Genomic DNA, 24,446 nt, shown 5'->3' on the forward strand with positions numbered 1-24,446 from the left:
TGTTAAGGACTTTGTGAAACAAGGAGACCACTCCATTTTCACTGAGACTATAAAAAGTTCAGACCTGAGTAAACCAAATGCACTTTCCAGCAGCTCCCACAATTCAACCTCACAAAAGGAAAGAACATCCCACCAGCTGACACTTGAATTAGCACTGATGCTAAAGCCCTCCCATTAATGGCCAAACCCTCCCCTTCCTGTGCCCAGCGATAATGTGGTATGTGTGAGCCGGTAAGAGCCTAATCATTAAACTCCCCCCTTTCTGATTGTGCTCACACCACCAAAGGATTACCTCCATGTGCCAGTACGGCCTGCAGGGAGTAATGCTGAGATTTTAATGGCCAGTGTGAATGCAAAGTCTCGCCCTCTGTAGATGTAGAAGAAGCAAATAAATTAGTTCCACTCAGCAGACTCAATTTCTCAATATGGGGAAACTGTGACATACCTTTATTATCATCTGCATATTTTCAGTTTAAAAACACCAGATTTGAGATGTTTTTAGGTTAAGTAGGTTGCTACAGAATTAAAAATAATATCTAAGAGAGCAGTTTGGCACCGACATCCATTAGAGGGGCTATAGAGATATTAGTGTCACTGTTCAAAGAGTCTAATTTACCCACACAAGGCCCCTTCATCAACCCAAAAAAAACCCAATAGCACGCACCACTGACTGGTGTTCATTAGCTCATATTTATCATCACTGGTCTTGCTGATATTGATCTATAGAGAATTCCAGTGTTGGTTGGTATTTGTGACTTTGTGACCTCTACAACTTGGAGAAAAGGTGTCGCTGTCCTCCGTGTCATGGTAGAAAACTTCCATTACCTAGCTATAGATAAAAAAGGAGGATATGCTTGCTTTTTTCTTGTACCTTGGATTATTTGCTGGAAAACTGTCATTGCAGAGGCTCCAGCCGCCCGATGACCCTATGAGGAAGTCAGTGTTAGGGCGTCTATTGGTTTTTCTTCAACGACACAAATACTTAGCACCAAAGTACATCTGAATTGTCATCAGAAGTTTTGAACTGACTTCCCGCTTTCCGTCCCACTCGTCCTACATCTTAAGGCTCATTTGAAAATTTAAAAAAAACTGGAGCCAGAACAGCCCATCAGGTCTTGGAGGCTTCTGACGCAAGGAAGTCCATTCAGCCCAATGTGAAATAGTGGCTTCCAGTCACTGGTTAACAAATGACTCTCAAAATCATTAACTCTATAGAAGCCTCACTATGTGTGTTGCATGAATTGTCAGGCTTGGTAATACCACCCATCTGCCCATTTTCAAAAGGTTAGAGTTCTTTGAAGTCCTATCTTGCTAAAGGAGGGAAAATCTTGAAGGAGAAAAACTGGTTCCAGCCCAGCGTAAACAAATAGAGGTTTGTCCATCCAAAACGAGTCTTTGTCCCAATGAAAGACGATGTATCAAAAGACTAAAGGTAAGAAACCATGACAGAAAGATTCAGCAGAAATGATCACATCTGCTGCTGAGCAGAGAGACAGAGTGGCTCTTCTGAACAAAGAAGGAACAACATTTATCAGCGATCACACATGAGCCAGCTGTAATGCGCCAACGCTCAGTGACCCTTTTTAATTAAAGGATCTTTGCATGTTTTTCCGTCTTATAAAGCCAATTTGTATCACTCAGAAAGCAATTTCCCCATTACTGTGAAATGAGTTGCAAATTTCAAACACAAATAACTGCAAAAATACCAAAGGAAAATCTTTAAATGTCAGTTGACATCGCTTAGTTGTCAAAAAACAATAAAGCCCACACCTACGACACTCGTGTTGGGGTGAACCTGTGTTTGCCATTCAGATGCACATGTCAAAGTCAGAGACCAAACAGACAAACTTCTGATCAGAACAAGACGGCTCTTAGCTTCTTCGTCAGGTTTGGCCTCACTGGACTCAAATAAGAAGCAAAGTTTGCTTTGCAAAAGGCAAACACCAAAGAATGGCTCGCCTTACATCCTGTGAATTCACCAAAGCAGAAAGAAGTCAGACGTCCAGCTGCTGACCAACACAATCTGGGTCACGTTCCCAAAATCCAAGCTAATTTCACACAGGCAATGAAAGGAAATGGATAAATAAAACTCTCTTGACCCAATTTCCTGCCAAGACAGTGTAAGTACAGAAGAGAAAATGTGGATTACATTTGTTAGAAGAGACTAAAAAAAGCAAGCCTTAATAATACAGTAAAAAATAGCACGATATTAAAGGTAAAACCTTTGTTTTATTGCTTATTAGTTTTAAAATAAAGCAATTGCAATGAAAGTGGCTGCCTATAATGTAACCAATTTATTTGATAATAATAGTAACAAGGTATTACTTGTCTTTCACTATATTCCCAAAAACATGAATACATTTTATCCTCAGCAGAAAGCAGAGTGCAAGCATACATGTTTACGCAGTAATTATTTTTACATCTAAACCATTATTACACTCTGAAGAACTTTTTCTGCTGGATGGTAACCCATTTCATCTTGCTTGTGCTTTTATACTTTGAAGAACTAGCGGTCACCAAAACGTGCGATTTTAACAGATTTAAACCCCGAGGCTCGCTCATCTCTGTGACTGTGAGCAACAAAAGACGCAGCAGAGAAACGTTGTGGAATAAAGGGTGACTGCAAACAGTGTGAGCATGGAGAGCCACAATTACAGGCTTGTGTTTACATCCTGCTGTACACGGACAGGAGATGACCCAACAGCAGAAGAACAATCAGCAGAAGAGATAAAAAACGAGGTCAGCCGGCACAGTGGACCGCATACCCTCTCCGTCTCATCTGGGCGCCGGGCCTCTCGGGTCACTGCGAGAGACGCCAGGATTCGCCAGAGCGCAGTCAGCGCCTCAGGTGCCCACATTTTAGAAGTAAAACAAATAAAAAATAAAAAAATAAAAAGAGTCTGCAGAAATCTGACCTCTGGCACAAATGTAGCTTCAAAGTGAATCTCTCTATACTCTACCTAAAATTAGATCTGTAAAAAAATCCAGAAAATAAAAAATCCTTCCAGCTGTTTCATGTCTGAAGATGAGAATTTTATAAAAAGGAGGGGGGAAAAAAGGCTTCTTGATGAAACAATAAAAGCGATTCTTCAACAGCAGCTTGGCGAAAGTGAAGGGCTTTCCACAGATTCGGGACAAACAACAGCTGGAGAATAAGAGCCCTTACAGATATTTTCTAAACTGCAGCGTCTGCTTCACTAACTGGAGGTCACTGCCCTGCAGCAGTCACAGCACCACACCTCGTTAGTCAACAGCTATTCTTCCACACGGAAAATTAAACAAAGATAGCCGTTTGCTCGGGTTTGCCTTTTGGACAGGCAGTTTTTTCTGGAGTCTGATCACAGAGGGAGCTTACGTGAACACGGGTCTGCTTTCCTGCACCGGAGAAGCCGCGGGTCGGGCGGAGGCTGTCTGGAATGTTGACGCCGCACAGCTGAGTCCGAGGCTCAGGGGTCACCGTGATCCCACCCTCGTCTCGCTCGCTCGCCCGCTCGCTTCGGCGAACAGTAAGTGTTTACTCAACAGAAAGTGCAAAATGGGAAATTCTTTTCATTTCCTGCACTCATTCAAGTCTCATAATATCGCCCATATGTTCCTCCAGACAAAGACTGCTAGAAGATGGTTTGAATGTGGAGATGTGCAGAGGAGACGGGAACTGCACACATTTCACATGCAGCTTTTCACTAACATTTATATGTTCCTCTAGTGCCACATGCTGAATCATGATTTAAATCTATTCATGTGGAGCATCTTTATAAGGAGCCACGTTTAAAACACAATACCAGATTGCTGAAAGCTGCTGTTAATTAAAAAAAACAACACTTTTTGAAGTAGTTCTTTTAAAAAATAAACTGAATGAGAATGACAACTCTGTGTAGAAGTAGAATAAATGTGGCACCTTTGTGTGCCAAGATTACCATAATAATTACTACCAGCAACCCATCAAGCAGGAGTTTAACCGTAGTCAGGATACTGACGGCAGCATCGAATAACCGCACAGACAAGGCTGTGCGTGCTTTTAGTTCAGCTCCTTGATTTTGGTTGCAGCACTAGAGGATGAACACAATGGGATAAATGTCTAAATGATATGTATTTGCAAGGAAAAAAATGTAGGTTGAGTCTAAATTCCCTCACCATATCGTGCACTATAGATCTATAGGGCGTTCATTTTTTCGGAGTCTCCTAATCTAGAATTTCTAAACCTGGTGCCCGAGAAATTTCCCCCAAGTCTCTTGGTGAAACTAGTGTGCTTCAACGCTCACTAGATTGACAAATACAGACCACAATGCTTTGCGTTTGAACGATTAGTCCTTTGATATATTTTTATAAATCATTCAAGTTTCCAGGTGGTTTTTTGAGCCGTATCCAAATTGACATATTTCCCAAAACTGCAATAGAAAACCATTCTTTGAATTAAATGGGTCACGTGACCAACAATACCATTGGCTGCCTTGGTCGCTGCACAGCGGGCGCCACCAGCGGTCCCACAGCAACACCGCTCATCAAAAGTAGGGCGTGTCATGCGGAATTGTTGGATCCACAGCTCCTTTGTTAAATCACCAACCACCATTACCCAAAACGGCTTCATCTGTAGCTCCTCCCACGAGTAAGGAGCTCGCCGCTTCACGGCCTGAAGAAGACGCCAAAGTCTCCTTTGATAGGTGATGATGATGATGACTGAAAGACTTATTGTGTGATTGGTTTGTGTTTATTCACATAATTATGATTGAATGAAAACAACGTAATCGCAAAATTGGGATTTTTCAACATTTCTAGAATTTCGTTTTGGACATAATTGTAATGGAAACAACTACTGTCTTACTTTTTTCCTTCTTCTGATCTTTTTTCTTTATCTGCACACCCCTACCTTTGTGTAACTGTACTGTACTATTATTCTACACTGTCTTGTGTTTATGACATCACTGCTGCAACGTGAAAGTCGGTGACGACTTTTTGTGACCAATAATCTGAATTTACAATATGTTAAAAGGAAGATGCTGAAAATGAAAACCACTAAAGTCGTTTATGAAACACGTAAACGGTCTGTGCTCCAATGCAGACGCGTCTCCAACCTTTGGCGTGTTCCTGTGGTGGAGCCCTAGGCGCGAATGCGTACTGATGTGTGCTTTTGAGCCCCTATCGAATTTTTGACAGTAATCTGTTTTGTATCCAAAACAAAGAAAAGTGGAATCCACCACAGACATGTCGTTTTCTAGGACATAGTTTCTGCAGAGCAGCAGCAGTTCATAAGATATTGGCGCGGAGCAATCCCGCCCCCATTTCCCGTCTCTGTTGCTGAGAACTCAGGGCAAGGGCGATTTGAATAAAGAAATGTTCAGAAAAATAACTGTAATACTTTGTGGAGTTCACTTATCGCGGTAGATTGTAACTACCAGGATAAACAAGGGAACACCTTTGTTGTCTTTTGTTTTTTTAACTCACAGTGTGCACAGCTTTGTCTGTGAGCATACGGTTTATTCTGACAGTTATCTTCCCCCGTAGAACAGACCTTTTCTGAGTTTAACTGAAACTGGGAGGCTCCCTCCCTGCCAGCTGGCCATCTGCCCAGTCCCTTCCAGGCAGCGCACCGCTATTGTCTTTCAGGTGCTCCAGGCTGATCTGACAACTGCAACAGGCAGACTACTGACTCCTCATGTTTGACTTAGAAAGCGGAGGAGGGTGTATAAACGAGAGAACATTACGCCACATTGAACTGAATAAAAAAATGTTGCATCGGTACAGACAGCTCTACCAGGTCCCCCTTCAGGTTGAAGCTCCTGAATGTTCTCAACAGAAGGAGTCCGTGTTTGTTTTTGGCGGCTCCAGCAGAGCCCCACGAACGGAGAGCACTGTGCCGTGGCCTTTCTCCAAAAGAGACCATCTGTCCGCCCAAACTGGGCCCGGCAACACCAACCCCTCGCTGCTACTGCGGGGTTGATGTGGCCCAGCAGGCCGTCGCGGTAAAGCCCCACCTACTTCCATTCCATCAGCACACATCCCTCTGTCTGCCAGATTCCATCTACCTCCAGACCGCTGACGGCCCATCGGCGGACGCCTCTCTCTGGGAGAGGGGGAGAAAAATGGTGAGAAGAGCTTGCAAAAGTGAAAAAGTGTTAAGAGAGTTGGGAGGTGTTCAGATCGAAAGCCCAGAGAAGATCTTTGCTCTTTCTGGTCTATCGGGGTCAGTCAGAGTCCACGTCGCCACATTATCACCGAGAAACAGAGCAGCCAAAGAGCAAAGTAGGTAAACTGTGGATGCGAATAAACACACTGACGCAAACACTTTCACACGCTTCATCTGGGGAGCGGATGTTAATATATTGTGACCGGCGGAGCGACCTCAGCATGCGTCAGAGCCACGGACCATCCCGCCGTCTTCTCACTCACTCCAGCAGTCATTTGCTTTTCAAACTTCGTTTTTCACACTCGGCATGGTGTTACCGACAGAAATCTGGCTTTTGAGAGATAATATGGACTTCTGGGCAGCAGCTGCAAACCCAGGGGCCGACACAGAAAACGGTTGAGTCACCCAGAGTTTGTAAAGAGTTGATAACTGCAGGGAGGACAGAAGAGAACCCAAAACAACAATGAATCACCCGTTTATTCGCATTGCATGAGTTGCTTCTGCTAGACACAAACTCGGAAGACCTTCATCTAATCCCCATCCCAGCCGGTACTGTCAAAACCTACTGATTAAAACAGGACGTTCACCTTTTGTAATGATTCTTTTGCACATGAGTGCAAAATAAAAATAAAAACCCGAAAGGCATCAACAGCTGCTGTTTACCTGATAAGCAGAGTCCTTGTTCATCAAATCCAGAAAATCTGAAGGAAAGGAATGCAAATTCCCGAGAGCCGCATTGTAAATATTATTCCATCGCATCAAATCCACCAAACACTTGTGGAGCAGAAGCCTCCGGAGAAGAAACACGCTTTGAAAAGTCTGGAAGGACGTGCAGAGCAGCAGTTACACCGCCACGATCATTCTTCACAAAGTTTGGCGAGAAAATGGAGAAAGTAACAAAAATGAAGTTGTGGCGTTCGCCCGTCAGAGTCAGTTTGGTAAAATGCATACAGCTGCCCCCTAAATGCACGACCCTCCCCCTGAGAAACAGCCACCAACAGCTGAATGAGGCTGCAGCATTAGCATATGTAAGGGAAAGTAGGTGGCTGTGCTGGATGGCTGCAGGGTTTGGGGGGAAATGCTGAGTGTTGATGCTGTTGTTTGGGGGGGGGGGCAGACCGTGACATTCAACGCTTCTCTGGCTAACGGGAAGGACAAGAAAAAAAAAAGTGTGTTGGGGGTGGAGGTAGCTATTGTTCTCAGATTTAAAAAAAAAGAAAAGCTGGGGTCAAGCCGGTGACCTTCTAAGTTTTTTAAGATGGCTGACATTTGGAGCAAAGGGAGGCGGAGGAGTCCACTTATCTCCTCCTCGTCCTGTGAACTGCAGGCTGGTACAAAGGTCTGCCTTTCCAACACAACCGGCAACAGCGGAAGACATGCTGAGATAAAGGGGAAGGGCGCCTGACCAGCCCTTCTTCAAAACTCCTTTTACCCTCAGCCATATGCCACAGGCTGCAGATTTCAAAACCTGAAGGAGCACACGAAGAGAAAGACGAAGGACTCCACCTCCAGCGATGGTTTACTTCAAACACATGCAGGTTGAAGGCAGAAAAGCTAAACAAAAAAGTGGCGATGAGCTGCTTTGCATCCTCCGATAAAAGCTGCACTTAAACAGGCCGGGAAGACCACATCTGACAGCGTTCCGCGCCGAGTGTCAGGCTGTTTGATCAGTTGTTGTTTGTTGATGGGGGCTGCTGGTTGTCAGCTTGTGACAGTGACACTTTATGGCTCCAGTCTGCGAGAGAGCGGGAAAACCGTGGCGCTAAAACAACATCAGAGCCCTTTTTGTTTAAGCTAGCAGGCCTGATGAAAGTAAGCCGAGCGCTCAGCTATGAGCGCAGATCCACCACTTCTAGGGAAGGCTCCAAGCTCAGCATAGAGGAAAGTAAGGAGCAGCTAATAACTTGATGACACATTTCCTCTCTTGGATAGGGTTGCATAATTGAGTTTCAGGAAGCTTAATTGGTAAAACATAAAAACAGTGTCATTCTAGCCACTTCCTGACGGCTGCTTTGCTGCGTTTCAGGTTGGGGGCAGGAACGTGTTAATGACAGGAAATGACAGACTCCAATCAAGCCCAATGAATGGCACCATGCGCCGATCTTTGTGCCGCAGCCGGCTTTGATCCAGCCTCTGCATGCAGGTTCTCGGCTTTGATTTGAGGGGAAGGAAAAGGGTTTTATTTGAAGAGTGGGAAGCCCCAGGAGGTAACACTTAAGAGTTCTTGCTCTATTTAAACTCTCGCAGGAGTTCTCGTCACTGCATCCAAGCAAACAGACCAACTATTTATCAGCCTACACATGTGCAGCGAGGCCGGAGTGCTACTCATTTGCAGGTCCGATGGGTAATTTACATGCCCGGGGTGGCCATTACGCCAATGACTCCCCATGAAGGAAATCCAGCAGATATGAATGCAAGAAAACCACAAACTGAAGTCTAAACATTCCCACTGAATGTACTGCCAATAATGGGATTCAAGACATCACTTTTTTAAATTCATTTTTCAAAACTAGAAATCTCTGATAGGACTCTTAAATATTCTTGATTTGTGTCATATGGGGTGATATAAATAAGTGAAGCCTCAAATGCAACCCCGGTTTACTTTGTGAATTTTCACAGTGTTTTCTATTTGCATGGTACGGATATGAAGTTCCGTAAAGCCCAGTTTCCACTGAGCGGTCCGATTCAGTAATGGGTCCAGGCAATCAGTTGGACAGTCACAGTGCAAGCGGGTTGCAGACAGATTGCGTAGCTTTGCGTCACAGTTGTGCGACGACAGCAAAAGCAAGGCCATTAACAACAATGGAGGCAATGCAGGCGCTCATTTCTTTCTCCGCTTGGCTTTTGGTGCTTCGTATTTTATGTTGTTTGAGAGAAGATTGCAGGAAGCAAAGAGTAACACGTTGGCGCCGGTTTGGTGCTTTTTGTCAAAATGACCTTCTGCCAATCAACAGATTTCCTCATGTGAGGACAGTAACTCCGCCCTAACCATTCCATTTTCCTGTAGACCTATGAGCAAAAATACTACGGTAAGGGGAAGATTAAAAGGTCAATTTGAAAATGTAAATGCTAAAAAAAAAAACAGAGCGGACCGCTGAGTGAAAAAAAACGAGGCTTAAAGTTATCCAGTTTAAGAGCATTTTGGACCTAACTCCAACATCAGAACATCAATAAAGAAAATTGATTTAAAAGTAGTTTTTAGAGATACTGAGACACTTTGATCAAATCATTACAGATACCGGTAGTTAAGGTTTAAAATCTACCTGGCCCATGAGCCAGGTCTCCATAAGTGAACCTCATTCACAGACAGGCTTCAAAGAGTTTTCACTTTGGACAGTTTGCTTTGTTTGATGGGTCCTCTGACCTCTTCTGCCCACAGAACTGCTGCTCACTTTCGGAACATTTGTCTGTAAACCCTAGAGATGGTTGTGGGTGAAAATCCTAGTAGATCAGGGGTTTCTGAAATCCTCAGACCATCCCGTCTGGAACCAACATCCATGCTACGTTTAAAGTCACTTCAATCACCTTTCTTCCCCGTTCTGATGCTCAGTTTGAACTGCAGCAGATCGTCTTGACCTCAAATGCATCGAGTTGCTGCAACGTGATTGGCTGATTAGAAATTGCAATAACGAGCAGTTGGACAGGTGTACCTAACAAAGTGTGTGTAGATCTAAAAAAAAAGTGGAGAAATGTCTTTTTTGGGGCAGAAAGGGGATCCAAATGTTCACGTCCTTATGATGAGCAGAGATGTCTGAACACTTTCTAAAAGCTTTTTTACATTACCTGCAGTTACATGGACAAAATATCTTGATCGGATCAATGGTGGGATTAGAATCCAAACGTGCACATGGGCCCAGAAAAACTTCGATTAGAACGAACGTTCACATGGTCACACTTTCAGTCGGAATAAATCATTTGGGCATGCGCAGTAGTGATGAAAACACCGGAAGAGGAAATGAGTCCCGCTGTAAATGAAGTGAGCTGCCACAGGCATATATGTAAGCACTTTGTGTTATATTTTTATATGAAAAGTGCTTTGTAAATAAAGTTTGATTTGATTTGATATGTAGCAGCTCGGTAACATACGAGATGATCTTCTAAACGTGCTTTTGTTAATGTTATAGTTATTATGAAGCGCCTGTTCGCTCATCAGCTTATGTTTAATCTGTGTGGTCACTGCTTTTTTTTGTGGAGGAAGAGGTTAGAAAAAAGATAACGCGCTAACAACATTAGCCTTGTTTGATGAACACAAAATCCATGCGGGATCTTGGCTGCACGTAAAGGCCTGTTCACACCGGGACGAATTTCGCCGGCGATTTTCGCCGACGTTTAACGCCTCGTGACTAAACAAAGGGCACCAACGAGAGTGTGCACACCGACGCGAAAAAACGCCAGGCGTTAAAGCGTCAAAAAAAAAAAAACGCCTCGGGTTCGTTTTTTTTTTTTCGACGCGTCGCGTCGAAATCTACTCGACCAATGAGAACGGCGCTTTTGCTCACGTGTCTGGAGCTTCTGAAGTTACAGTAAAACACAACTTGGGGGCGCTCAAACACAAAACTGCCTTGCTGAGCACACATACCAGCGAAGAAGATAGACGCCAAGTAGCGTCTACACAGCCGCGAAGCAATAATGACGGACATTCTAAAACATCCCCGAACCAAGCACCAGTTGGAGCTACTGGTGCTTGAAATATTCATGTTTTCTTTGTATTATTCGGACAAGCGCGTGAATACTTGCTCTCTTCTTCTGAGTGAAAAGCGACTTTAAGAAGCGTAAAGTTGCGCAGCGCCACCTTGTGTACAGGAGTATTTCTGTTTTACATTAAGCGCCATCTAATGTCAGGGAATGAAATTGCATGTTCACTCCACTCATCGTCAGCGAAAATCGCCTGGGTGTGAACACAAAAAACGTGGCGAAAAACGCTGGCGAATAACGCCTGGCGAATATTCGTCCCGGTGTGTACGGGCCTTAAATATGTGTGAATGACATCAGCCTTTCATTTAGTCGGGACACGACTGCAAACACAAATCATCAAATCCACGTGATTGTTTGAACGGTTTCTAAGGACTGAGGGACATTTCTGCTTTGAAAAGCTCACACACCGCCCCGCAGAGCTGGCGGCCCGAGCTGTGCTCGGACACACGGTTCTCCCGAGTCCGGCAGCCGCTAACCCGGAGCGGCGGGTCGGAAGAGGTGCCAGCTGCAGCTTGCATTTTTGTGCAATCTTTTTGTCCAACCCAAGGAATAAAAGCTGAAAGTCTGCACTTCAATGGCATCTGAGTTGTTTTATTTAAAGTTCACTTTTGGTAATGTACAGAAACAAAATTAGAAAGAATGTGTCTCTGTCCAAATATTTATGGTCCTGAGCTCCAAAGCCTTCTCTTCCGTCTATGCGTGACGTAAACCAGAGCAGAAGTGACGCACGATCCGAATGAACTGTTTACATTCACAACGATCGGATCAACAATCGGCCTATCTCAGATTTTGATCCGAACGAGTCTGACCGGGGCAGACTATTCCGAACGGCGTGTTTACGTGACGCATTTTTCTTCCGATCAGGCGTTCTTTCCTATTACTTTTGTCCGTGAAAAGCAGCTACTGCCACTGCAAGGTGAGCAGCCGCTGTGACTGTGTTCTGACGTCCTGAATCGCAGTGATCACTAAATACAGATTTGTCCAAGGATGAAATGTGGGTTTTTTTCTGAAGGTTTTAAAAAAAAAAAGAAAGAAAAAAGCCAGGAGACAGCCACAACCCTCAGCTCTGCTGGGATTCCACAGTGACACATGACAGACAGCTAGTTCCGTTTTCATCAAATTAGAGAAGTGAAGAAAACCTGTCAAAACATGAACACTTAACCCGACAGTTAAAAAAAAAAAAGCACCAAATCACATGACACTTAGTTTAGCCTTGTCTAAAACCAAGAAACTTTTATTGCACAATTTCAGAGCCCTGAGGGGGACTCCTGTCTTTCGTGAGCCATCATGAAAAGACTATTAAACCCAGCGGGGTGGTGTGGAAGCCATTGAAGCATGCTGCATAATTACAGTAAAACAGCAGAATGTGGCACAGAAAGCAGGGCTGTGCATGATTGCTTCCACCGGGGAACCTTTAACAACACTGATAATTCGGGACACCCATGTCCAGCTCAATTTCATGAGGACGGAACGCTAGCCATGAACGCGGTAAATTTATCCTCACATAGTTTAAGATCAAAATATAAAAGCAGGAGTTGACAAGTTTCCCTAGAGATGCAGAGGCTTAAGGCCCGTACACACCGGGACGAATATTCGCCAGCGTTTTTCAACACGTTTTTTGTGTTCACATCCAGGCGATTTTTTGCTGACGATGAGCCGAGCGAACATGCAATTTCATTCCCTGACATTAGATGGCGCTAAATGTAAACAGAAATATTCCTGTACACAAGGTGGCGCTGCGCAACTTTACGCTTCTTAAAGTCGCTTTTCACTCAGAAGAAGAGAGCAAGTATTTACGCGCTTGTCAGAATCAAACAAAGAAAACATGAATATTTCCAGCACCAGTAGCTCCAGTTCCAGCGATGAAGAAATGATTGTTCTGTTGAATGATGAAAGACGCCGGAAAAGACGCCGATTTTGGGTACATCCCATAGTTACGAGAAGAGAAGAACATGGGGAGTTTTATCGACTGGTAAAGAGCTGAAAATGTATCATTAGCGTTTTCGGGGATATTTTAGAATGTCCGTCAGTGAGTTCATCTTCTTCGTCTCATTTCTTTGCGGCAGTGTAGACGCTACTTGGCGTCTATCTTCTTCGCTGGTATGTGTGCTCAGCAAGACAGTTTTGTGTTTGAGCGCCCCCAAGTTGTGTTTTACTGTAACTTCAGAAGCTCCAGACACGTGTGCAAAAGCGCCATTCTCATTGGTCGAATAGTTTTTGACGCGGCGCGTCAATCCGAAAAAAGAACCCGAGGCGTTTTCTTTTTTTAAATTACGCTTTTACGCGTGGTGTTTTTCGCGTCGGTATGCAAACTCACATTGATGCCCTTTGTTTAGTCGTCCCGGTGTGTACGGGCCTTTACGGTGAATATTGAAGGAAATGGGGCGGGGGGTACTAATGGGCAGAAAAGCAGGTTTAGCAGCTGTGAGATGAAAGGCAAACCCAGCATCTCTGAATGTCAGCTACTCTGCTCCCTTCTCTGCTAAACCTGTTGTCTAAATTCACCAAAGAGCAGCTTCCTCTATTCATGCCACTCCATCCCTACAACAGAGAGGATGAGGAGGGGCAGCGGGCACATGAGATGAGGGGCATGGAGAGTAAACAGAGGCTCCTGTCTCTTGTTGCTAAGCAACTTTGTGTGCATAAGATAGCTCTGAGTGACAGCATGCCTCCCTTTTCAACAAACCGGAGGACATGGGAATATTGTGAGATTGGAAAATGTGTCTTAGGCGATCAGAAGTTGCTTAGCCGGTCTAACAGACATCATTTCTGTTGTTCCAAGCAGGCTAAAACAACTGAAAGTGCCACCAAAATCTACCAATGAAAGCACAGCACGCCAGAAGATGTGAACAGATTATGCACTTCAGCTGTAAAGAAGCAAAAAATTTCCAGTTGTTATAAATAAAGCGCATTTTTAAATTCCCCTTTGGCAACAGATGGAGCGCTGTCTGCCAGTTAGAGGGGTGCCGAACCACTGATGTTTGCCGTGGGAGCAGGCAAAGGAAAGACGAGACAGAAAAGCGTCATAGCAGAACCGGCTAAGCTGTGGCTGCTTTTAGATCAGAGGATGTCAGATGTATGCTCCACAGTCGGCTAAAGAACAAAAAGTAATATCGTCAAGCAAGCAGCTTTACGAGAGTTAAACCCCTGTATGAAAGCCGTCATGCTATAAGTACTTCAAAAACACCTACAAGATTAAAATCTGTAAGATGATCTAAAAACATGTATTCTTATCCTCACAGTGGACTCAGTGGACATCTGGAAAGCATGTTCTACCCGAGCAACTTCCTTCTGTAATTAATAAGGTTTTCCAAAGGGAACTGTCTGATTAAGTGCAAACTGGACTTATTCTCCACAGGCGGTTCTTGCAGAGCGCTGGGAGGAAGGGCTCTGACAGAATGCCTGAGAATCAGGAGGCCTTGGTCTGCAGAGCAGCTGGCACCTCTTTTATGGAGTCACTTTCAAAGACCTTCTCCTCAACAAGTGGCATCGAAAACATCTGCTCCCTGGGCAGCCATCCACATGGGAATGTGCCCCGTGGTGGCAGGTCTGGCCTGTTGATGGGCACCACAACTGACGTGCAATAAGTCCATGTAAATTCTCAGACGACCCCTTACGTGACAGATCAATGGCCCAAAGCGAGAGCGGCAAACCGATGCCTGAGCTACCTTCACACCAGCGCCAGATCAAGAACCAACTTTGAGCGCATTCGTGAACTCAAACTGGACTGTCGCTGCCCGATACTAGCGCGCGTCCGCTACCTACAGTTCAAGCCTTCGTGCGCTAGTAGTAGAAAACTTGAAACTGTGCAAATCTGGTGAATCTCGCTCCAGGCTTTTGCTTTCACAGCTCTATTCCGATAAATGAGACACTTGGTGTCGTAGAATTCCAGCCGGGAACAAACCGCAATTATTATTTTCTCTCTCAATCGCTAAAGGGTTGGCACTTCTGAAAATTAAAATCCACAGGTCACTAACAAATCTGTGTCTCTGATTGGTCAAAGTTCAACCTGGTTTGGCTTTCAACGCGCGTTCAATGGGAAGGCGTTTCGTCCATAGAGCCCAAAAACGGTTGTAGAAACTCAAGTCGCGAAGCGTAAATGCACACGTTTTGAACATGGAAGCCTGAAATACACGCAGATCCGTGCATTTGCATAGATTTTTCATTGGCAGTCATGGCTTGAGTGCCTGTTGCAGAGGGTGGTGCGAGCTGTAGTCACATCAACCCGTATGCTTTGGAAATCCTTGAGGCTCATAAGGCTACTTCAAGATACATCTTGAAAATGGAATGCACCATTGTCATGCGGGTGTTAAGAATATCATGAAGTATTTCTTAGGGATAATATAAGATCCACGCACTACAGTGTCCTTAGGCCACATTCTTGACTGACCGCGTGCAAATGCTGCACACACACAATCTTAAAACTTTGTGCGGGCCACCTGCACGCCCCATGTAGGTTAGCCCCTTTTTCCTCTTCAGACAGCCCGTATCCACCCGTAAGAGCAGCTGTGACAAAGACATAAACAGGAAGTGAGCGCGGGTGATGGGTTTTAGGTGGAGCACGAGGAAACATGTTCTTTCCAGGCCGTATGGTGGAAGGCGCAGTGGCAAACCAAGGCAACAGAGCCTTTCAAAACCAACCTGTTCGATCTGTGATGAAGAAGCAGGAGAACCGCGATATTATGACAGCTGTGCCTGGGGTGAGCGATGTGCTCTCAGATGGAGCTCAGAGGGCATAAATAGGAGGAGTGAGTCGGAGCTCCGGCCAAACCCCTGCAAGTTCGGTCAGGGAAGGGGAGGTGTGTGATAATGGCACAAGTTATTTCCATTCCTTCACTCCGTTTATGGAAACATTATGGGAATACGATTCAGTTCTCACGGAGGAGGAAAAGAATTGGAGCGAGGGAGTAAAAAAAGGGAGAAAGGACTGAGAGAAAACAGAAGGGAAGAAATGCAGCTTTCAGTTGTTTTGTGCTGGAAAAAGGTCTGGCTCTGTGTGTGTCTTTTATGGCATGACTCTCCCCCCCTGGCAGAGACCACAAAAGCCTTCATTTATCTACCCCGAGTATCGGGCCTTATTGGAAAAAAGGGCCTGAAAAGCAGGCGGCCATCACATGTGCCAGGGTGACATGGCTTTTCCCTCGTTAACACTCCAGAGTGAGGGATTACTCCTGCTGGAAGAAAGAGTGGTAGTACATCTGTTGTCTGTATTTGCATTTCTTTACTTGAGATCACAATGCAGCACTTGACTCGATGGAAAGAGAACATTCTCAGTGAGGCATGAGAAACCCACCCCATCAATGACGCCCTCCCCGCCTTAAAAACGGCACAAAACACAATCTGTCAGCCACAAGGAAGACGATTGTGCCTCATCAGTTTCCATTTACGCCCGTGAAGGCGGCCGAGGGCAATTTTAGGACATCGCAATGTGTGCTATTCAGAAATCTGCAGCTCTAATTGCAGAGCCAGGAATTTCCGACATCTCCAGCATTGAGGTGCAACAGCTGCAGCTGCATGAGATGCGGTGGGTGTGTTAAAGGGGGCGTGGCGGCGAGGAGGGTGTCAAAGTCTAGCCTCCCGCTGAGAGCACCCACCCACACCTTTGCAAAAGCCACACAACACAAAAGGCACACAAACGATCCCGGTGTTGAAATCATTCGTCGACACTTTGGTTTCCTGCAGCTCCGACATGTTAATAGCGTCCCAAAACTCTGGGGGGGTCATGAGCTCTGATGCTGGTGTCTATGTCTACAGACAGAACACTTATCTGATTTAGAGGCAGATTCATAAAAAAAACTAACATGTACAGAAATATCAGCAGGTAATAATCACTGTGAGCAAATATATGCATTTAAAGACTCACTCTGATGAAAATGGTGGTTTTTTTGGGTCTTTTTAACACGTTCATGTGGCATTTTTCTGATGATGGAGGACATCAAGAAAGAAAATCAAATGATTTTGCCTAAAAACCTCATAATCATTATTAAAAGACCAACAGGAACCCTTTAAAACTAGATGACCAGAGTGGGACTCTAAAGCATAAGCCATAGTGAGGTGCTAATAAGGTAAAAAAAGAAGGTAAATGTTTTGTCCTTCTACAGTTTTAACACTATCCAGCAGTCCTCCTCCCAAAATGCTACACAGAGAAAAAGGTCTAGAACTTCCCGTCTGTCTGGGTGCACTGATCCGATCCGACGTGAGTGCTTTTTGACCTTTAGAACCGACTGAAGCAATGATCTGTGGAGGCCTTCCTGTGCAGGGTACCATCGCCTAAACACTGAGACGGCTCCGTTTGAACTCATAACACATTTTCCTACATCATTAAATATAGATGTCAAAAGCATCGGTGAGATTCAGGAGAGGAAGATATTTGGATTTTTTTTATTTTATTTACTTTGACCTTGGAGAAGAAAAGATTAAACCCAAAACAAGAAATGAGCAGAACACAGGACATCACAAACCATAGGTTGCCTTTTTACATGAAGACTCTCCTGCATTGAAAACACCACTCTGAGCATCACAAAACGCTGTTCTGCTAACAAAGACAACACCACAACCAAACCATAATAAAGCTTTAATATGTAAACTCCTTCAAGTTGACTCAAAAAAGCCCCAAACCTCATTTTAATCCAATATGCTGCAGAAAAATCTGAGTTTTATAACTAGCACCTGTTTAAATTAAGCTTTTAAAATTTTTTAACTTTCCTTTTCAAAGTCTTTCTAATTCACCGGTGAGTCCATCTGTATGAACAACGTAAGCGAAGGGGTTGGAAACCCACAGTTTGGAGGAAATCAGACATTCAGAGAAAGCAGATGGTGGTGATCTGTTGAAGAAAATCTGTAGAATGACTGATGTATTCATGCGGCGTTATAGTTTTAATCATTAGCCGCGGTTACATGGACAAAATATCTTGATCGGATCAATGGTGGGATTAGAATCCAACCGTCCACATGGGCTCGGAAACCTTTTTCCGATTAGAACGAACGTTCACATGGTCACACTTTCAGTCAGAATTAATCATTTGCACATTTGCAGTAGTGTTGAAAATACCGGAAGAGGAAATGAGTCCCGCTGTAAATAAAGTGAGCTGCCACATGCATATATGTAGCAGCTCGGTAATATATGAGATGATCTTCTAAACGTGCTTTTATTAATGTTATAGTTATTATGAAGCGCCTGTTCGCTCAACATTTTATTTTAAATCTGTGTGGTCGGTGCTTTTTTTGTTGCAGAACGGAGCCGGATGACGGCTTAGGAGAAGGCTAACACGGGTTAACAACATCTTTTAGCCTGGATGATGCTGCAAAATGCTGCAATCTGCATGTTTGCTGCACGTAAATGTGTGGGAATAAAATCAGCCTTTATTTTGTCGGGACACGACTGGAAACACAAATCCATGTTGATTGTTTGAACGGTTTCTAAGGACTGAGCGACATTTCTGCTTTGAAAAGCTCACACACCGCCCCAAAGCCGCTGTGTGAGCTGACGGTCTGAGATCTGCTCGGAGACGAGAGACACGTTTGTCTCGAATTCAGCTGCTCGTTCACATAGAGCGGTCCGAAACCTCCCACATGCAACAAAGCATCCTCCCCTCCCCTCAAACACAAAGCTGTAAGTCCGGCTGCTCTGCTCAGAGACACAGTCGTACCTTTACTAGAAAAAAAGTCATAGATTAACGAGGAAAAAACACAAGTTTTCCGTTTATCGGAGCCTAGATTAAAGATGAAATATGTGGAGCCTTTTGTGAAGCTGTCCCTTCTACCCATCAATAAATAAACCGTAAATCAAACAAATGAGCTTCCAAACATTTGGAACGTTATCAATAAACATTTAGCTCACCTGCTCTACTAAGTTTAGTCGGTCTGCTCTGCTGCTGCGCGGCGTTCACTTGCTGCTACACTCCATGCTCACCTCCACTTTAATCTCGTAAAATTACGATTTTTTTCCGTACACTTGCTTACGGAAGAGGATTAGGGCCATGGAGAAAGAAAAAAAGGGCAGAGAAAATTCTGACTTTTTTCTCAGAATTCTAAAACTTCGTCGCACTGAATATTTTGAAACTGAATTTTTTTTCCCGCAGGTAGAAAAAAAAAAACAGTCCTTATTTCCATTGTGCTGAGGTTAATGCTATTACTGCGGTTATGTTGTTGTGCTTCGGATAATGCCGTTGCGTTTTTTCTTTTGTATGTAGTGTGAGCCCTGTCGGCCACCATAGTATTCAAGTTATCAATAAAAGTAGGCGGAGCCTGCTGGCCCCGATGCCCAACGTCCGAAACGTCAGAAGGAAATGGATGCAGTCACCAGACATCAACAGGAAATCAACTAAATGACAGAAAACAATTAAAAAACCTTCCAGAGTGAATGTCACTAACAGAGATTTGATCTGATGTGGGACAGCATGAAGCAGAGGAGAGCTTCAATTTAAGACGCCATGTTATGGCCCTTGCTGTGTTTGACCTGCATGTCTGTATAAAGGTGGGAAATCCTAAATGCCAGGGTAAGAACAGCAGCCCAGTGAGCAAGCCTCGGCACAAAATAGGCCTGCACATTAGAAAAGATGAGTGGAAATGGCAAAATTGCAGAAAAACAAAACTAAACAAAAGATCACAAGAAAGCCAGTTACTTAAGTGTCAAAATTAGGGAGCGAGCAAAAAATAAATAAAAAAGCTTCTACATAATAAAGGGACTGATGGTTTCTGCAAGAATCCAAACTGTAATGAGCAGAAAAAATAAAAGCAGTGACCTTTGAAGGGTTTTCTTGCATTTCCCTTCAGTGCGACTCGTAAAAACAAACTGAAGTGAAATGCGTTGGTCTCCACGGTGACCTCTGGCATTCCTGCGTCCGTCCTGAAGCCAGCGTCATTTCAGCTGCTCCGGCGGTCAGATCCGCAGCACCTGGCTGCGTGTTCAGCTGGGCTCTGAACTGTATGTGGCCCCGCAGCCTGTTTACATTTGAAGAGGGTTGCTGTAAACACGGCCCGGGGGAAGGCAGGCGCTGAATGAACACAGCAACATGGCTGCTAGGCTTTGGAACCATCACTCCAAAATCTCTGCTTGGGATTTTGTCTGGGACTCGGCATTATTGTGTTACGTAATGTCCTTTTCTCCAGCTCCTTCCTTTTAGGAGGCAGTTTGGTTTGACATTCAGCACTGCCCCTCCAGCTCTGGATCCCACATCATCCCACCCCCCCCCATAGCTAACCTCCACAGCAGCTTTCAATGCACTTTGTGGAAGAGGAGGCCAGCGCTTGATCTCCTTCTGGTTGACAGACAGAATGATTTCAGAAGCAGAGGAAAATCTCAAATAAAAATCAGGCCACTGTCACTACAGATCATTATCCTCCTTCCACGGCAAACTGCATAAATGGAAAGTGAGTCAAAGCGATGTAAAGAACGGAGGGGGGAAAGTCAAATGGAATATGCTACTCTTGCTTTGAGTTAGTTCAGCTCGGGTGCACCGGCGCTCCTTAAACACACCGTACCGCCGCCGCAGCCCCGCGTACGAATGCCGGGCCGGCTGCCGTTCTCGTCTTTTCCACTTTGGGTAAAAGGATTTCTCGTACACACAGACGGCACCACCTCCAGCCTGTCGGAAGTATTCAGTCTTCTGCGTCTCTGCTGCAAGAAAAGCCCACAGGCGACTGTGAAGAGGCAATTCTGTGCCTCCGTTGGTGACTAAGAAGCGACACGGGGATGGCCAAGATTAATCATGTTTACAGTCAGAGATCCTTTCTCAACCAAACAACAACAGTCAAAATATTTAGATCTCAGGAACATGAGAGCAATTCAGTTCTTGTTCTGACCTAATGGGGCTCCACAAACTGAAATGACTTCCACCTATTTGTACCATTGTACAGAAAACTGGCTTTTCGTGAGCCAGTTCATCTGATTTTACCAGCCTGCAACCAAAATAGATATTTAATCCTTTTACTGTATCAGTGAGGTGCCATTGCCTGCTTTAAAGGCTATGAATGCACTCCTTGAACTGGAGTATTTCCTCCCATTGGAAAATCTTGGAGGAAGGGATGGCATTACTGTACATCCTGTGGGGGGACAGATTTCCAACAAGCAAAACAGACTTTTTCTTTAAAACTACATTCAACACCATGAGACTGTGTAGTGAAAGTACAAAACCCTTAATGCTGTTTTTTAATCCTTTCATTTGTGCTCATCCCACTCTTCTTCTCAATCACTGTAGTTGTTTTCTGTTGTTTTTCGTGTAAACTTCTGGATAAATTAGGGTGCACCCAGTTCGTTGGACTTTTCTGTTTTTAAACACCTTCTGTTGCTTTGGTCTGTTTTCACACTGCACTTTCAAGAGCGTTCCCGACAGCCTGGAAGCTCCATGCAGTCTGGACAGCTGCTCATTGGTCAAACAAGTGCGTACAGTTACCTCTAGCCGTTAGTAAGGTGCGCATACATGCTGCAGCCACAGGGAGTGCTGTTTCCGAAGGAAGCCCAACATCAGCATCCAACATTTGTTCGCAGCTTATTAACAATTAGAGTAGAGTTGTCCAAATCCAGATCCCGAGGGTCAACTTCCTGCTGGTTCCTACTGATTAACTGGATCAAGTGCATTTACCCAATAAGGAGCGTCAATGGCAGGCTGGTTGGAAAACATGGCCTGGATTTGGGAATCCCTGGGCTAATGTGTACCATAGGGACACTGTAAAACAGCATCACCCCTACAGCATAAGTGCGTGTAACTTCCATTAGCCTTACAAATAGCACAAGCACAGCAATGGTACAGTCCATTTTTATGATGTGTCTTTGAAGTGGGCGTACGATAATCAAGGGAACTGCAATGCAGCCGCTCCTCTTTATGACTTTCCACGGACCCAGACAACCAAAAAAAAAAAAAAACCTGCAGCACCCGAACAGGTCAACCCCCTGTACAGGTGCGCATGACAAAGGCGCCACTTGTGGACTTTGCATGTATGTCTGCAATTTTACCTCCTAAAGGTAATAAAGTTAAAAAGAAAAGAAGTTCAAACAAGAGAATTGGAAAGAAGGTCTTAAGTCACCAATCTGGTCAATTGAAGGATCAAGCTCCTTCGTTACGGTGGTCATGTCAGACAGTAGAAAGAAGGTGGAGTTGTGGATAAGAAGGTTGAGGAGGGGAATGGGTTGGCCATTTCATCAACATAGCAATACAAAGAAAGCCACATAAATCCTAGCAAATATGACAAGAAAAGCATTGGTCCCAGCACTGACCCTTGAGGGACACCACAGGGGGACAGGAAAGAACATGGACTTACTGTGACCCAGAGTTCCTATCACAGAGATAACTCTTGGAACAGTCCAACGCAGAGGCAGACAGTCCAACATCCATGTGAGAACAGCACAGTGGAGTGATCCTACAGCATCTAAGGTGGTCCGAAAGTGGTATGTAACCCTGAGCAGAGCTGTTTCTGTTCAAAAAACAGACTGGAACTCCTCAGACAGATTTTGCTGATGCCGCTGATCCTGAATAGAAACAGCTTTTTGTAGAACTTTAAATGAAGAAAAAGCTGGCCGATAAGTACTTACAATCAACATTTAGGTTAAAACAGCTCTGTAAAATCAATTTATATATCGTGTCAAACAAATTCTGAGCTTCAAGAACAACCAAAAAACTACACCCTCCTCCCAAAGTGTTACTATAACACACCATGACAGACTAACTTTTCTCATTTCAGTGAGCTGATAACAAGAAAGGAAGGAACAAATTGGAGACACTTTCCCACCATTAATAAAAGCTCGTTCAGGACAAAGTTCCTACAATTCCTAACTACAATGAGGAATTCTGTGCCTTCCCCCGTGAGAAGACAAATAAAACCCCAAACAATAGCTAAGAAAATGATTCCATTCTGATCCTGCTACATTCATTTCAGCTTTGAATCCTCTTGGCTTGACTTAGTCAGAAAATCCTGCCCGACAACAGCAACCCTGCAATGTGCTGGTGAGGTTAAGTGAAGGATACTGACCCTGAAGTCAACGCAGCGCAGCGGTTCACTCACATACAGACCAGCAGACAGATTAAACATGAGCATCTGTCACGGCTTTGCTTGGTTTCAATTGCTTATTACAATTATCCTCCATCTAAATCAAGTCGTTTTTTTATGTTTTAAAGCCTTTCCGCTGACACATCCATGCCGCTACAATTCTAATAGTCATAAATGCACATTCTTGTTAAAAGCAATATTAGCCTGTGTTATTTGAAGGTTCATATATCTGGCGTTTTTATGGCGTCTTCAAAGGTAACGTGACTGCAAACATGAAAGAAACCCCATAAAAATGAGAATCCACCAGTCTGCTCTCATGAAAAGAGATTACCATTTAAAGTGTGACTGATGGGCTGTACAGCATCTAACAGCGGTCTCCACACGCGGCGGCGTCTCTGCGTTTAGACAGAGCCTTTCCTTTTCGCAGCTGCAGGAAGGGGCTGAGGACAGTAACGCCAATCCCTTCTTATCTCTCGTTGGACGCTGGCCACCACCACAGACGTCTGCGGTGACCCTGCTGAGGGGAACACCGCGTTAACTTCAGGGGTCACTGCCGGTCCGTTGGGTCCATACCCGACCAGCACCTATTCTCTTCTTTGTGACAGGCAGGTAGACGGAACATGTGGGTAGGGTCAGCCACTGTTTTTCTCCAATATTGACACTAATGAGCTCCTCTGGGAGCAGTGGGCGTAGACATAATTCATCAAGAAGAGACAGTTTGCTATATTCTTGACTAATGTAGTGCATATATGCATGGACATCATGTATTGAGGAGATGTTTTCAGATTATCGGGTGTAGTGATGAATAGATTTTCTCTGGTTTACACCTTTTAGAAGTGCTATTTGTACAGTTTACCGTACTATAAGGCACACCCGAAAGGCTTTTCCTAAAGAACGACCGTGAGCCTTATAACTCAGGGTGCCTTAAATATAGATTAATTCTGCTGTATACGCAAAAACGCGGCTAACGTGTAGCGGTGTCGGACTGTTTTCTTTTAGTAACAAGGTTGGGAGTTTGCGTAGTTACTTTTTTTTAACTTCTTAAGACCCGAGCTAATATTGAGACAGTCAGGGTTAAGCAGAATTAACTCCTGCGGTAAAAGAACCCAAAATGTGGCATCCGAGAGGCCATTTTTTTAGGTGTTACAAGCAAGGTTGGTAGGTACAGGTATCGTGAATACGCTAAACCGGCCAACGCTTCTTGGCTAACGTGTATAGACTTATCTCTGTCTTTTCTTTAGCTTTAAGCTACAATCACACCACACTTTGCAACGTGCGTTCAAGCAACCACTTTAGGTACAAACTCTATGTAACCGCACGTAAATGAACGTTTTAGGCTTAAAATTGATGTGTCACTACACGAGTTTCTACAACAAGCATACAAAATGTGTAGTCAATAAATGTGCCTTAAAAGTTAAATCAGGTCGAACTTTTGGCCACACCAAGTCTTTTATTTATCGGAATAGAGCCAAGAAAGAAAAAGTCTGGAGCGAGAGTCATGAGATTTGCACCAAATCTCTTCCAACTGTGGGTACATGTGCCAGAAAAACAGCAGAACAAGAGGAAGAAGCCCCTCCCTGCTTGTCCAGCATGAACACCACGGGCTAAACGTCCGTTCAGGAACCCGTGCATGTGAATGTAG

General features: G+C 44.4%; 1 protein-coding gene across 14 annotated transcripts in view; it reads right to left on the bottom strand.

Annotated features, from left to right (window-relative positions):
• The window catches only part of LOC101170868 (signal-induced proliferation-associated 1-like protein 2), a 97,768-nt gene that overhangs the window by 69,079 nt on the left and 4,243 nt on the right, over positions 1 to 24,446 (bottom strand). Inside the window, exon 1 of one of the 14 annotated variants that reach the window (XM_023963586.2) lies at positions 6,788 to 7,167. The exons of 11 other annotated variants lie outside the window; for them this stretch is intronic. The gene's annotated coding sequence lies outside the window, so the exon portion shown is untranslated. Of the gene's footprint in view, positions 1 to 3,355; positions 3,592 to 6,787; positions 7,168 to 24,446 lie in introns of those variants that run through there. 2 more of the 14 variants (XM_078931543.1, XM_023963587.2) reach the window with 2 other exon arrangements.

This window comes from Oryzias latipes, chromosome 15 (genome assembly GCF_053564925.1).
Source record: "Oryzias latipes strain Hd-rR chromosome 15, Olatipes_Hd-rR_3.1".
Lineage (NCBI taxonomy): Eukaryota > Metazoa > Chordata > Actinopteri > Beloniformes > Adrianichthyidae > Oryzias > Oryzias latipes.